Source organism: Mus pahari, chromosome 2 (assembly GCF_900095145.1).
Source record: "Mus pahari chromosome 2, PAHARI_EIJ_v1.1, whole genome shotgun sequence".
In the NCBI taxonomy this organism is placed as follows: Eukaryota; Metazoa; Chordata; class Mammalia; order Rodentia; family Muridae; genus Mus; species Mus pahari.
In genome coordinates, this window is record NC_034591.1 from 61,310,906 (window position 1) to 61,324,019 (window position 13,114).

Below are 13,114 nucleotides of genomic sequence, written 5' to 3' on the forward strand. Positions count from 1 at the left end.
AACAGGATGAAAGAATTACAGGCATATAACATCCATGTGGAGATTGCCATCGCTCAGCAGTGGTTGAAGATGATCCAGAGGACCTTCAGCTTCCTCAAGGATTGGGGAGGAATGGTCTTCTGGGGGAATTTTTGCTGTGTTCTGTATACTCATTATAGTATGTGTGTTGTGTGCATGGTGTATGTGTCGGTTGCAGCGTGTGCAGGCTCACACTTCTGCCATGGTGGTGCAGGCCTTTGCCGCCGTGGAGGCAGGACAATCACCTCAGATTTGGCTTGCTGCCATAATGAAAGAGCCTTGCCATTTTTCCATCTTGCCATGGGATGCCAGGCTAAGCACTGCACAGGGGACAGCTCGTGACCTGTTTGGAGTCCTCTGGAAGGCATGTCTAATTGCTTGAGGGTTAAGTGACCAAGTGTCCTTCCCCCAGAAAAGTGACACAGGAGCTGGCCAAGGCCTCCCTGGGTGGTGAGCCCGGAGGAAGGCTTTGTGTAAGGCCCCTATGTTTGTATATGTGGAATTAGACCTCTACCTTCACCCATGTAGCTTGCTTACAGCAATAAAAGAAAAAAGGGGGAATTCTAGGAGGCTATGGCCTCTTCCCTGGGCTACTGGAAGCCGCACCTTAAAGATGGCACCTGTTGGCTATGGAGCTTGTGGTAAACAGGTCCATATTTGGTGGTGATATGTTCCTGCTATTCTGGTTGGCTGAGGCTGCACACCTGGTGAGGTGACATGGCCACGATTGGAATGGATATGAGAGTATAAAAGGGCTTGTACCCCGGGGCTCCCGGGAGATGAAGAGGGAGATGAAGGGAGATGAAGAGGGAGGTGAAGAGGGAGATGATGAAGATTGTTCAAGGTTCCCGAATAAACTGCTGTAAGAAGAACTGGTGGTTGCGTCTTCCTTGCTGTGGTCAAGAGAGGACGTGACAAATACCCAAGATACAATTTGCAAAACACATGAATCTGAAGAAGGAAGACCAAAGTGTGGATACTTTGTTCCTTCTTAGAATGGGGAACAAAATACCCATGGAGGGAGTTATAGAGACAAAGTTCGGAGTAGAGCCTGAAGTAATGACCAAACAGAGACTGCCCCACTTGGGGATCCACCCCATAAACAACCACCAAACCCAGACACTAGGCAGATGCCAACAAGATCCTGCTGACAGGAGCCTGATATAGCTGTCTCCTGAGAGGCTCTCCCAGTGCCTGGCAAATACAGAGTGGATGGTCACAGTCATCCATTGGAGGGAGCACAAGATCCCCAATGAAGGAGCCAGAGAAATACCCAGGGAGCTGAAGAGGACTGAAGCCCCATAGAAGGAACATCAATATGAACTAACCAGTACCCTCAGAGCTCCTTGCAACTATACCTCCAATCAAAGAAAACACATGGTGGAATTTGTGGCTCTAGCTACATTTATAGTAGAGAATGGCCTAGTCGGTCGTCAATGGGAGGAGAGGTCCTTGGTCCTGTGAAAGCTCTATGCTCCAATATAGGGGAATGCCAGGAATGGGAGTTGGTGGGTTGGGGAGCAGGTGGAGGGGGGAGGGGATAGGGGATTTTCGGAGGGGAAACTAGAAATGGAGATAACATTTGAAATGTAAATGAAGAAAATGTCTAATAAAATGAAAAAAAAATAGCCTGAAAAATCCAAAGCACAAAAGTCAGTATATTTCTGTAGATAAGCTCTCTGGTACTGGGCATGGATAAGTGGAAGGATAAGAGAGAATTCTACAAGAAGGTTCAGAGTCAGAAGAGACTGTGAATATCCTGGCAAGAAAATGTATTCACCCCGATTCTCTAAATGAGAATCGGATTTCAGGGAAGAGAATTTAGGTTGTTCAAAAAGATTATTTGAGATGTTATTGGAAAACTAACACCAATTGTACATGTAAAATAAGATAACTAAAGCCCATACATCCTTCTGAAGGTAAGTATTATTTCTCATAATGATTTACATACTTAAAGACGAGACAAAATCCTGTTTTCCTTTTAAAATGATCTTGCTGATACATTTTTTTCTGGTATCTTGCTTTCATCATCCACATCAGACACTGCCCATGTACAACCCTTTAGCCTGGGTCTTGGTGGGGTCAGGTTATTACTTTAATAAGGAAAGTTATAATTTCCCAGGATTACAATTATCATTTAATTTTGGTAGCCTCTCGACTGTCATTTTCATATACTGTAGCTTCGATTTTGTATTTGCTTTAGAAAACTCAGAGAGCAACATTTAAAAGGTAATTTGAATTATTCAATGACATCATGTTATGAGGTCTGCTTAAACTCAACATAAGTCAAACACCAGATTAATGCAAACATCAAAAATTTATTATAATCAAGCCACTACTTAATTATTGGGGCCACAGAACAGGCCTGTGAGCTAAACTACAACCCTGGAGAAAAGTTGGACAGCATGTTTAAAGAATAAAACTATAAAATGGGGGCAGACCAGGCTGGGATGTAGCATTTTTCAATCATATTTTGACATAAAGCATTGAACAAGAGAGTTTCTGCCAGTCAGGATAGGAATTCATTGCAGCATCTGGGAACATGAATTTACTTTGAGTACACCAGCAAGATGGACTAACACTGTCCTTGAAATAGCGAGATTCAGACAACTGCCTCCTTATAAGTTACTTTTCCCTGAGATAGCTAGACTCACACAACTGCCTCCTTACAACAGTGGCTATTCAGCTGTTAGAAAGTTCCTAGCTACTCTAGGACTGTGACCTTGAACACTATCACTAAATGGAATATAGCTGCTTGTATCACAAATGCTAATTATGTTTAGCAAAAACAAAACAAAACAAAAAAAAAAACAAAAAAGAAAAACAAACAAAAAACCTGTTTACTGGAACCTGCCTCCAGTTGGGTCTGATTGGTAAATAAAGATACCAACAACTAACAGCTGGGAAGGACAGACAGAGGTGAGATTTAAGGATTCCTAGGGTTTGGGGTAGGGAGGAAGGAGAAAGGAGATCTGACATGTGGAGAGAGTGTGAAGAAGAGGAGAGACACCTTGTCTGAGAAGAGTACAGGACAGAGAGAAATTGCTGCCATGTGAAAAAATTGCAGAGTGCTGCTCAGAGGGCTGCCCAACTGAGTCCAGAGTGGCCACTAGTAAGTAATAACTCAGGATTAACCACATGGAGGTTAGACAGTGGCCCAACTATTGTGCCAATTACGGCTGTGTGTGCCTTTCTTTTGGGAACATACACTATTTGAACAGGTAGCAAACCTGCTGCCAGGATGTATTTTTTATTTCTACTATGGAATCTGAAAATAAAATGGCAATACTAATAACAAGTTTCTTATGCTTGTTCCCAACACTCAGTGTATGCTTATGCAACTTTATCTTAGTGTCTGGAGCAGACCAGCTAAAGAAGTAAACATCTATCAATGTTTAACATTAAGAAAATAATTAATAGCTTTTAATTGTAGTAAATATAATCATATATATATATATATATATATATATATATATATATATATATATATGTGTGTGTGTGTGTTTATCATTTATATTATATGTATGTAGTATATTTGAAGCATAACTGGGCTTTGGGGCTTTGTCCTAATTCATTTCAAATCATATTTTCAAACAAGGTATAAAGGACAAATCTACCATTTAAACTTTTTCCTCACTTGAGAATATTTTCAGTTTTTAACTTTCTGTAGCTTAAAACTTACAGCCCTGGCTCAGTCCAATTTTACTATACCAATTCCACTATATAAAGATTTAATATTCTTTCCATAAAATTTTTAATTTGTGTCTCTGCCAATGAAACTCATGATAAGGTATGTGCCTACAGCTCTTTGTTTCTTGTGGTATTTCATATTGGATATTTGTAGGGACGTATGCAACAAACTTATTTTCTGTAAAATAGTTCTCTAATGTAAATGGAAGGATACTTTTCCAGAATCCCATTGGTCAAATCTGCAACCTTTATCCTGGCTTTTCTAAAGTGTAGCTCACATCACTAATTTGTAAAATATTCATTCATCCACAACATCTGTCAGATGATATAGAATAACTCAGGTGTGTTTATGTAAAAGTTCAAACCTTCTGTAGAATCTCCTGCTCCCATTCTCCCCTTAATATTAATCTGTGTTATGCTCTTTTCTATCTACAAAATAAGTAAAATAAATAAATAAATAAATAAATAAATAAAATAAGTATGGTTAAATAATACATTCCTGAAAATAACAAATACTGCTTCCAAAATTCTCTTACTGAGTAATCCAATGATTTTATTAGATTTAGGTTTTACAAAATGTAATGTCCCATTCCATTAAATTTCTAAAATTTTCTATGAATATAGCCTTTTCAAACCTGCAATGTACATGTATCTAGAGAGATGTCTAAGTGTGTCTGTTGCTTCTTATACCAGAGAACAACCAATTACTACAGTTTCCATGTAATCACACTGAAATATTCTCCTGGTTTAAAAAGGTAATTGTCATCCTAATGAACAGATGCATAAAAACAGAAGAGCTCAGGGACTTCCCCCATTCATTTTAGGATGTTTTTTGTTGTCCTTTTTCCTCTCATGTTTAGGCAACCATGTTGTTGACATTCCTACAAAATATAGTCTCATAGCAATTTCCCTGATCCTCTGGCTCTTAAAAATTATCCACCTTTCCTTTGACCAGTACTTGCTAGGCTTTTGAGAAGGCCATTAACAAATATGTTGTGTTATTCTAAGATGCTAGAAGTGTGAAGCAAAATTAAACTTTCTGTTTAAATTTATTATGTTCCCAGTGTGTAGTGTTGGCAATAAAAAAGTGAGTTATTTTTTTTCTTCAGTATATTTTATCTTTGCAATAATTTATTGGTCAAGTTCTACAGGATGGAAAATTTTATGTCAGCATAATCAAATGATTATTAAATGATTTGATATTGAATTCAAGATTTTCATGTACAATGTTTAGTAATGTATTTAACAAATATTAAAATGAAAAAAAAAAACCAGAAACAGTCCATCTATAGTAGCTGAAGAGATACTGCTTGTTAAAAGTAGGAGGAGAAGGTGACTTATTTCTATTTTGTGAAGAACAAAGTGGATATATTGGGTTTGCTTTGAAGAAGTGTGCAATTCCTCTTTAAATAAAAAGTAAAAGCGCCAACAAATTCCATAAACATAAAAATAAATTGTCCATCTTCATGAATGACAGCAGCACATTCCTTGTATCTGTTTAGATTTAATATACACTTATAGGAATCACCACTGTGTGATAGATTGCCATATCCAAGAAAGAAAAGCAGCACATATCCTTTTTTGTTTGTTTGTTTGTTTGTTTTGTTTTGGGTTTCTTTGAAGTGATTTTACTTTTATTTCCTTCACTTTAAGCCAGCCATTAAATTTCACAGTCGTTTCTGGGGTGGGGCAGAAGGAAGGGGTCATTCAGAATGATTAATGTTATGACCTGGTTTGCCTCAATTGGAGAAGCTGGAGGACCATGGACTTCCCTGCTGGCAGGTAGGTGATGTTCTGAGAGCAGGAGAGCTGGTATGTGATGTACTCAGCAGTTTCCAGCACCTGCTGTGGCCAGCAAGTTGGCAATCAGCTCAGCTATCTGGGAGTCACCCTCAGCAGAGATGATGTCTGCTTTCTTCTGCTGCTCAGCCTACAGGAAAGGAGATAGACTATTCCAATGCAAATCTGGTTCTTTCTGTTTCCTCCTGAGCCATAAGTTTTGCCTCTGTGAACTCCTTCCCGAAGGCCAGATGTGTCAGGAACACATCATCCAGGATGAGCCCAAAGTTACTGCTTGCTCTCTGAGGACATAGTTAACCTGCTTGTAGACCAGCTCTTGCTGGGTAATCAATTCTCCAGCATCAAATCGAGCCGCCACCAACTTGAGGATCTCTGTGTTGATAGATGGCATCACCTGCTCATTATAGCCCCCGCCAATGCTGGTGTAGATATGAGGAAGCTGGCTGGCCACCGGCTGGAAGAGGATGCACAGTGTGATGTTGACTATCTGCAAGTCTTTGTTACTGCTGATGACTGGTACATTCAGTGGTCGAGAGCAGCAATCATAGAAAACTGGTTTCTGTACCCAAGGGATGAGAAAGTGAGTCCTTTTCCCTACCACAATGTCCTGTACTCCATGGAATTGGTCGAAGATAACAGCTCTGTGTCCAACATTCACATTATACAAAGCAGAGTTCACCAGGTCTCCTGCAACTGCTAATGCCAGCGGAAATTTCCAATGGACTCATACACTTGGGCAGCTATGACTCCTTCTGTTGCTTCCACTCACACATGCTTTCCCTCTGACCTCCACATGAATTCTCCAGCTAGCAGCATACATCTTAATATGAAACATGAGTGTTTAAAGAACAAAGGCTAACTTTATTACTCGAGAAATGAAAATACCCAAGGAAGATGCTATAACAAAATAATGCTTGGTGACAGACAGAAACTCATAAATGGACCTCGTTAGTAAAACTTGTGTTAGAAGCATTACTTCCTCAGACATGGAATCCTACTAAAAAGTACAAAATGTAAAGTTCTTTTTGTATATATTATTTAGTAAATAGGACCGCATGTCAAAGAGATTCTTCCAGCGTCTTTAATCCCTACCATTTACCGGGTATATCTGGCATACCTGGCTCTCTATCCTAAACTTCTCCATCCCCGTGTCTAGATTGTTTTTCCTCCAGCTATCCTTCCTTATATAATCCTGCCATTTTGGTTCCTAGGCCTTTTCATCTACCATTTACTCTAATAATGTGTAATAAATTATTATAGCCCAAACATGCATGCATAGGTAAGCATACATACATACAGAGAGGATTGTCTCCTCAATAAATGTTTAAGAGCTTTTAGATATGTGAGAACTTCTGAAAAATCACAAATAAAAAAACAACTATGAGTTTGTCTTTTGCTTTGGATGAAACTGCTTCTAATGAACATGCCTATGGAATGTTTTGAATAAATGGGAAATTTTCAAAAGCAAAACTGTGCTACATGTAAGTCAAACATTTACATGTCAAAAATGAATCAGGTCTGGAGAGATGGCTCAGTGGGTAAGATGCTTACTTCTAGGTCTCAAACCTAGGACAAAAGTGCATATGAACATGGACCTGAAAACCAGATTCTCCCAGCATACCCCACTCCATAGCTGCTACGAGATACAGGTGGCATACCATGTCCCCTACCTTAAACTTCTCCAGCCCAGAGTCTAGGCTGCTCTTCTCCTGGTGGCCCTTACCTATATAATGCTAGACTCTTTCATCTAACCTTTACTCGGCTGGCTCTTACCTCTCTTCTCCAACCTTTCCTCACATAGCTGGGTCCACAGTTTTGTTCACTCTTTATTTCTCCCCCATACCCACAATGACATTGTTCTGGCTATACCCTCCATTTAATCTACTATAATGCTCTACCATACCTAGGAGCAGTCAGGTATTTACTTTTTGTTTATTTTTTTTCATTCACTTATACCACAGGCTTGTAGGCTTGGATTTGATACTCAGCATCCATTTAAAGCACTGAGAATGGTTGAAGATGCCTGTAGCTGCACCACAGGTTTGCAGGGATAAGAAAGTCTGATTCCAGGAGCCTGGTGACAGCCAGACTTGATAAAATAGAGAGCTCTAGGTTCACTGTCTAATTTTGTTCAAAAAGGAAGGTGAAGAGCAATAGTGAAGATACTTGTAGTCTAACTCTAGTCTCCAAACATACATGCACAAGTGAGCACAGCCACTGACAGATACATGTATTTGTAAATCATAGATATATAAAACAGAACAACAAGATTTTACTCATAGGGGAAGCCCAAGACTACTCACCAGGTTTTGGTATTTGGCATGCAAAGAGGATGTAATTTCAGTTATGGCCATCTTAATAGTTTGCAAGCCTAGGTTGGACATCACTTCTGAGAACTTAACTGTACTCTTACTTCAACACCACAAGAAGCTAGCTGCTATTCAGAGGCAGAGAAGGAAAGAAGGTGCCTTTGTTATGTAACTTAGCATGAACATCCAACTGAGTGACTATGTTACATACCTACCAGCTCATTTCTGTATGCTCCAAGTTAATTGCTGCATCTCCCCATTACACAACATGAAAGAAATTTAACTTTCTTACTATCATCATGCTTAAATAAATATAATAAACAGACATAGTAAGTTGAATGAGAAATATTGCCCATAGAGTCCAATATTGGAAGAGTTAGTCCCTATCTGGTGGAGTTTTGGGGATATTACTGGAACTTTTAGCAAGTAAAGCCTGGCAGAAGGAAGTATATGGATAATGGTGGTCTTTAGGAGTTTTAGCCTTTCCCCACTTCCAAATTCACCCTTTTGCTTCCTTTATGAATTGAAGATGTAAGCAATCACCTTTGAGCTCTTATCACCATGCCACTACTTGTTGCCATGCCTCCACACCATGACCATGATGGACTCTTCTCTCTGGAACTATAAGTGTAAATAAATAGTTTCCAATGTTCCTCTTGATTATGCTATTTTAGCACATCAACAAAAATGGAGCCACAACATCCACTTCTCACTATATTGTATGAATTATACAATTGTAAATTCAAACTATATCAGAGCTTCACCTCTGTGATATATTTGTGTGTCTTCTACTATTTGTTTTCTTATATAGGTAATGTACTTACACATACGTTTTAGTGACCTAGAGGCTCCTCTTTGTGATTCCTCTGCTGCCCTCAGATCTCCAGATTCCCAACACACGTGCTCAACTTTGCTATACACAAATGCTAGGAAAATGATAATACTTTAAATTATGTGGGATTTGGTTGTTATAATAGATAAATAAATTTCCTGAATCATGAATAAATACTCCTAGAGATAAAATGGAAGAGCATAGATATGAAATTCTCTCCCACTTACTAAGTACTTCATGATTAACTCCAAACTGCCAAATTCCATAAAATACATCAATGCAATGCCTAGAGAAAAGTGGAAATAGCACTTTTTTCCTACAGATTAAAAGAAACATTACTACAGGGTTATTAAACAAATTTTTGCCAAAGCTACTGAAGTTAGATTGATAAATAAATAAAAGAAGACACAGAGAGGCATGTTGGCTAAATCCATGCATTATTTTTATCTATACAATGTACTTTTTAATCTTAGATCCCTAACCTTTAGGAAACTGATATAGTTGTCCTCATTCACCCTAATGTAAGGTAATAAAAATTAAACTGTTGATATCTTAGTTTCTGCCCATTCCTTGAGGTTTTCTGAATTAAGATATTTGGAACTATTGTCCGAACTAAGTAGAGGGTTACCACCAATCCTGTTACCTTCATAAAGACAAGAGAAAAGAAACCAGAACAAGATAATAATCTACTATTGTGTTTTACTCCATTAATCATTGAATAAACTATGTGCAGAAATGACTCAAAGAGGCTTTTGCCCAAGTTGAATATTCTATCACATGGAATATTAAAATGTGTTAAATGTATTAACACGAATTGAGTTACATACCTATATTTAAAAAGGTAAATAATTATTCTTCATGCTCACATGGTATGAAATTTACAATTACACACTAGTGCAAACTTTTGTGCCTGCAGTTGTGTCATAATGTGGTCAATATTCCATCATCTGTCTCCCCCTCCTTCACCAGGCTTACTTTTATGGTGCTCACCACTTTCTTGCCATGTAAGGTTCTTCAAATGAGAATCAATGAAATACTAATGTAAGTATCACTCTTTTGTAAAACATTCAGAACACATTTACTTCTTAGTTTCGAGTACTGTTATTTACTTTAAACAGATCTGCTCAATGCACAGCAAATCATATTTCTAACCTTGATGTCATTTTCATGACTTGGTGAAGTAGGACCATGGATTGCATGCACTGTGAAGATGAACACCCCCAAAGCCCTCAGGATCACTCTCAGGGCTATACAAAGAGCCAGACAACAGAGCCCTCCATTATATTATAATCCGTGAGTAGAGGAATTTTATTCCAACAACTTGGCTTCTTTGGCAAGGGATCATATCTAAATATCTTCTAGGTCTTTATGATCAGTTGGAATGAAGACATGCCCTGGATTTCAGTATAATCTGTCTTGAATATACAGCACCATTACTACATACGTTTAATCCCTAATAGTGAACATAAGGTTAGTCTGTACTGGGAAGCACCCTTGTTTGAAAGTGACACCTAAGAGTGGAGCAGATGAAGTGATGAATCAGAAAGATTTGACAGAGTGAGTCAGAGATAGAATTCAACCAACTCACATGAGAACAGCACAAGGAAGAGAGGCTTCCTTGTTAAGAGCAACGAGAAAGGAGAAAAAGGGGTGTGGGTTTAGCAGTTGTACCATGAGTTTTACAGAGACAGGTTACCGAGAGAACAAGCTAGACACGGGTGAACACAGAATAATTAGAGAATAAGTAGCAAGAAGATTAGAGCATATTGCCAAAGTTAGTATGAGCAATTCAGGCCAAAGCTGAGAACAGCTGCACAGAATCAGTCAGCTTGAAAGGTTCAAATGCATGAAGGCTAGAAGCTTCTATGCCTAGGTCTAGGAATAGTTAGAACAGAGAAAGAAACACTCTGGGCTCAGACCAAGATGTAAACACATAGCTTGGATATGGCTCTCACCTAATCCCTTATCTGAAGAAATAAAGGGAACAGTTACAGTTGTGTGGTAAAACAAGACACAAATCTCTACAGCAGCATCAACTTTTGTCCCTCAATCCCATCTGTGTAGTATAAAGTCTATGTCTATCAGAGATGTAAAGTAGAAAAGACAAAACTTTGTATTATGGTAAGGACTGGCTACTGGCTCTTTATTTCTTTCTATTTAATTTTTTTCATTTTATTGAAAACTTATTTTTCCTCACATAATATATCTTAATTATGCTTTCCCTTCCCTCTCCTCCTCCTAGATCCATACCAATCCCCTCCCATTCAAATCTACTGCCTCTCGGTCTTATTAACAAAGAGACTTTCAAGAGATAATAATAAATTAAATGATAAAATAAAACAAAACAAAAGCATATCAGAATAGAACAGTACAAAGAAACAGAAGGAAAAGGTCCCAAAAGAAGGTCTAAGATTCAGAGATGTACTCGTTCGCACATTCCTATTAAATCACTATTAAGTATCTTATTAAATTTGATTAAATCACTATTAAAACATATTAAGCACTATTAAATCTGATTAAAACACTAAACTAGAAGCCATAATGTACATACAGAAGACCTGGTGCAGACTCACTCAGGTCCTGAGCATTTTGCTTACATCTCTGTGAGTTCATAGGAGCTTTGATCCTGCTGATTTAGAAGCTCTTGTTCTGTTGGTGTCTCCTGTCCCCTCCAACTCTTACACTATTTCTGCCTCCTCCTCTGCAGTGTTCCTTGAAACCTAAAGGGATAGATTGCATAGAGGCATCTGTTTTAGTCCAGAGTGTTCCAAGGTCTCTCATTCTCTACAGATTACACTGCTGTGAGTCTCTGTATTTGTTTTCATGAATGTGTTTTCATTCTTAGATAATGTCTGAGTAAGGCGCATATCTATGAGTGTAATAAGGTGCCATTAGAAGTCACTTTATTGCTACATTTTATTTTTGTTATTTTTAGATCAATAATATTTGGTTTTATTCCAGGTTCCTGGGCTATTTATACAGTGTCAGATTCTTTTTCGTTTATGTAATGTCCAGTTCTATCTCATGGAAGTCATAGACTTAAGTCAAATTTGATATTGGGTAGTTATTCTGACAAGCTATGTGTCACCATCATGTTAACATATTTTGTTGGCAGGATTCCACTGTAGGAAAAATGGTTTATGGCTGGTTTGGTGTTTACATTTGTCCTTTGATAGCTGAACAGCAATTCTCTGTAGGAAACTAGGTGTGATCTTCCTCATTCTTGAGTTTCATGAGTTTTGTAAATCATATCTTGGGTAGTCTAAGTTTCTGGTCTACTATCTACTTATCAGTGAGTGCATATCAAGTGTGTTCTTTTGTGACTGGGTTACCTCACTCAGGATGTTATCCTCTAGATGCATCCATTTGTCTAAGAATTTCATAAATTCAATGTTTTTAATTGCTGAGTAGTACTCCATTGTATAAATGTACCACAGTTTCTGTATCTATTCCTCTGTTGAGGGACATCTGGGTTCTTTCCAGCTTCTGGCTATTATAAATAAGGCTGCTATGAACATAGTGGAGCATGTGTCCTTATTACAAGTTGGAGCATCTTCTGGGTATATGCCTAGGAGAGGTATTGCTGGATCTTATGGTAGTACTATGTTCAATTTTCTGAGGAACTACAAGACTGATTTCCAGAGTGTTTGTACCAACTTGCAATCCCACCAGCAGCATCTGCTATAACCTGAATTTTTTATCTTAGCCATTCTGACTGGTGTGAGATGGAATCTCAGGGTTGTTTTGATTTACATTTCCCTGATGATTAAGGATGTTGAACATTGTCAGGTGGTGGTGGCGCATGCCTTTAATCCTAGCACTTGTAAGGCAGAGGCAGGCAGATTTCTGAGTTTGAGGTCAGCCTGGACTACAAAGTGAGTTCCAGGACAACCAGGGCTATACAAAGAAACCCTGTCTCAAAAAACCAAAAAAAAAACCAACAACAACAAAAACAAAAAAACAAAAAAAAAAAAAAGAAAGAAAGAAAGAAAGAAAAAGATGTTGAACATTTTTTTTTTCCACATGCTTCTCAGCCCTTCAGTATTCCTCAGTTGAGAATTCTTTGTTTAGCTCTGTTGCCTCATTTTTTTAATAGGGTTATTTGATCTTCTGGAGTCCATCTTCTTGAGATCCTCATATATATTGGATATTAGTTCCCTATCTGATTTAGGATTGGTAAAGATCCTTTCCCAATCTATTGGTGTCCTTTTTGTCTTTTTGACAGTGTCTTTTGTTTTACAGAAGCTTTGCAATTTTATGAGGTCCCATTTGTTGATTCTTGCTCTTACAGAACAAACCGTGTTGCTGTTCTGTTCAGAAATTTTTCCCCTGTGCCCATATCTTTAAGCTTTTCCCCCACTTTCTCCTCTATAAGTTTCAAAGTCTCTGGTTTTATGTGGAGTTCCTTGATCCACCTAGACTTGAGCTTTGTACAAGTAGATAAGAATGGATTGATTAATTCGCT

General features: G+C 38.2%; 1 pseudogene; it reads right to left on the reverse strand.

The window, feature by feature from the left end:
* Positions 1-5,430: 5,430 nt before the first annotated feature.
* On the reverse strand, positions 5,431-7,169 carry LOC110316789 (annotated as a pseudogene).
* Positions 7,170-13,114: the final 5,945 nt, after the last annotated feature.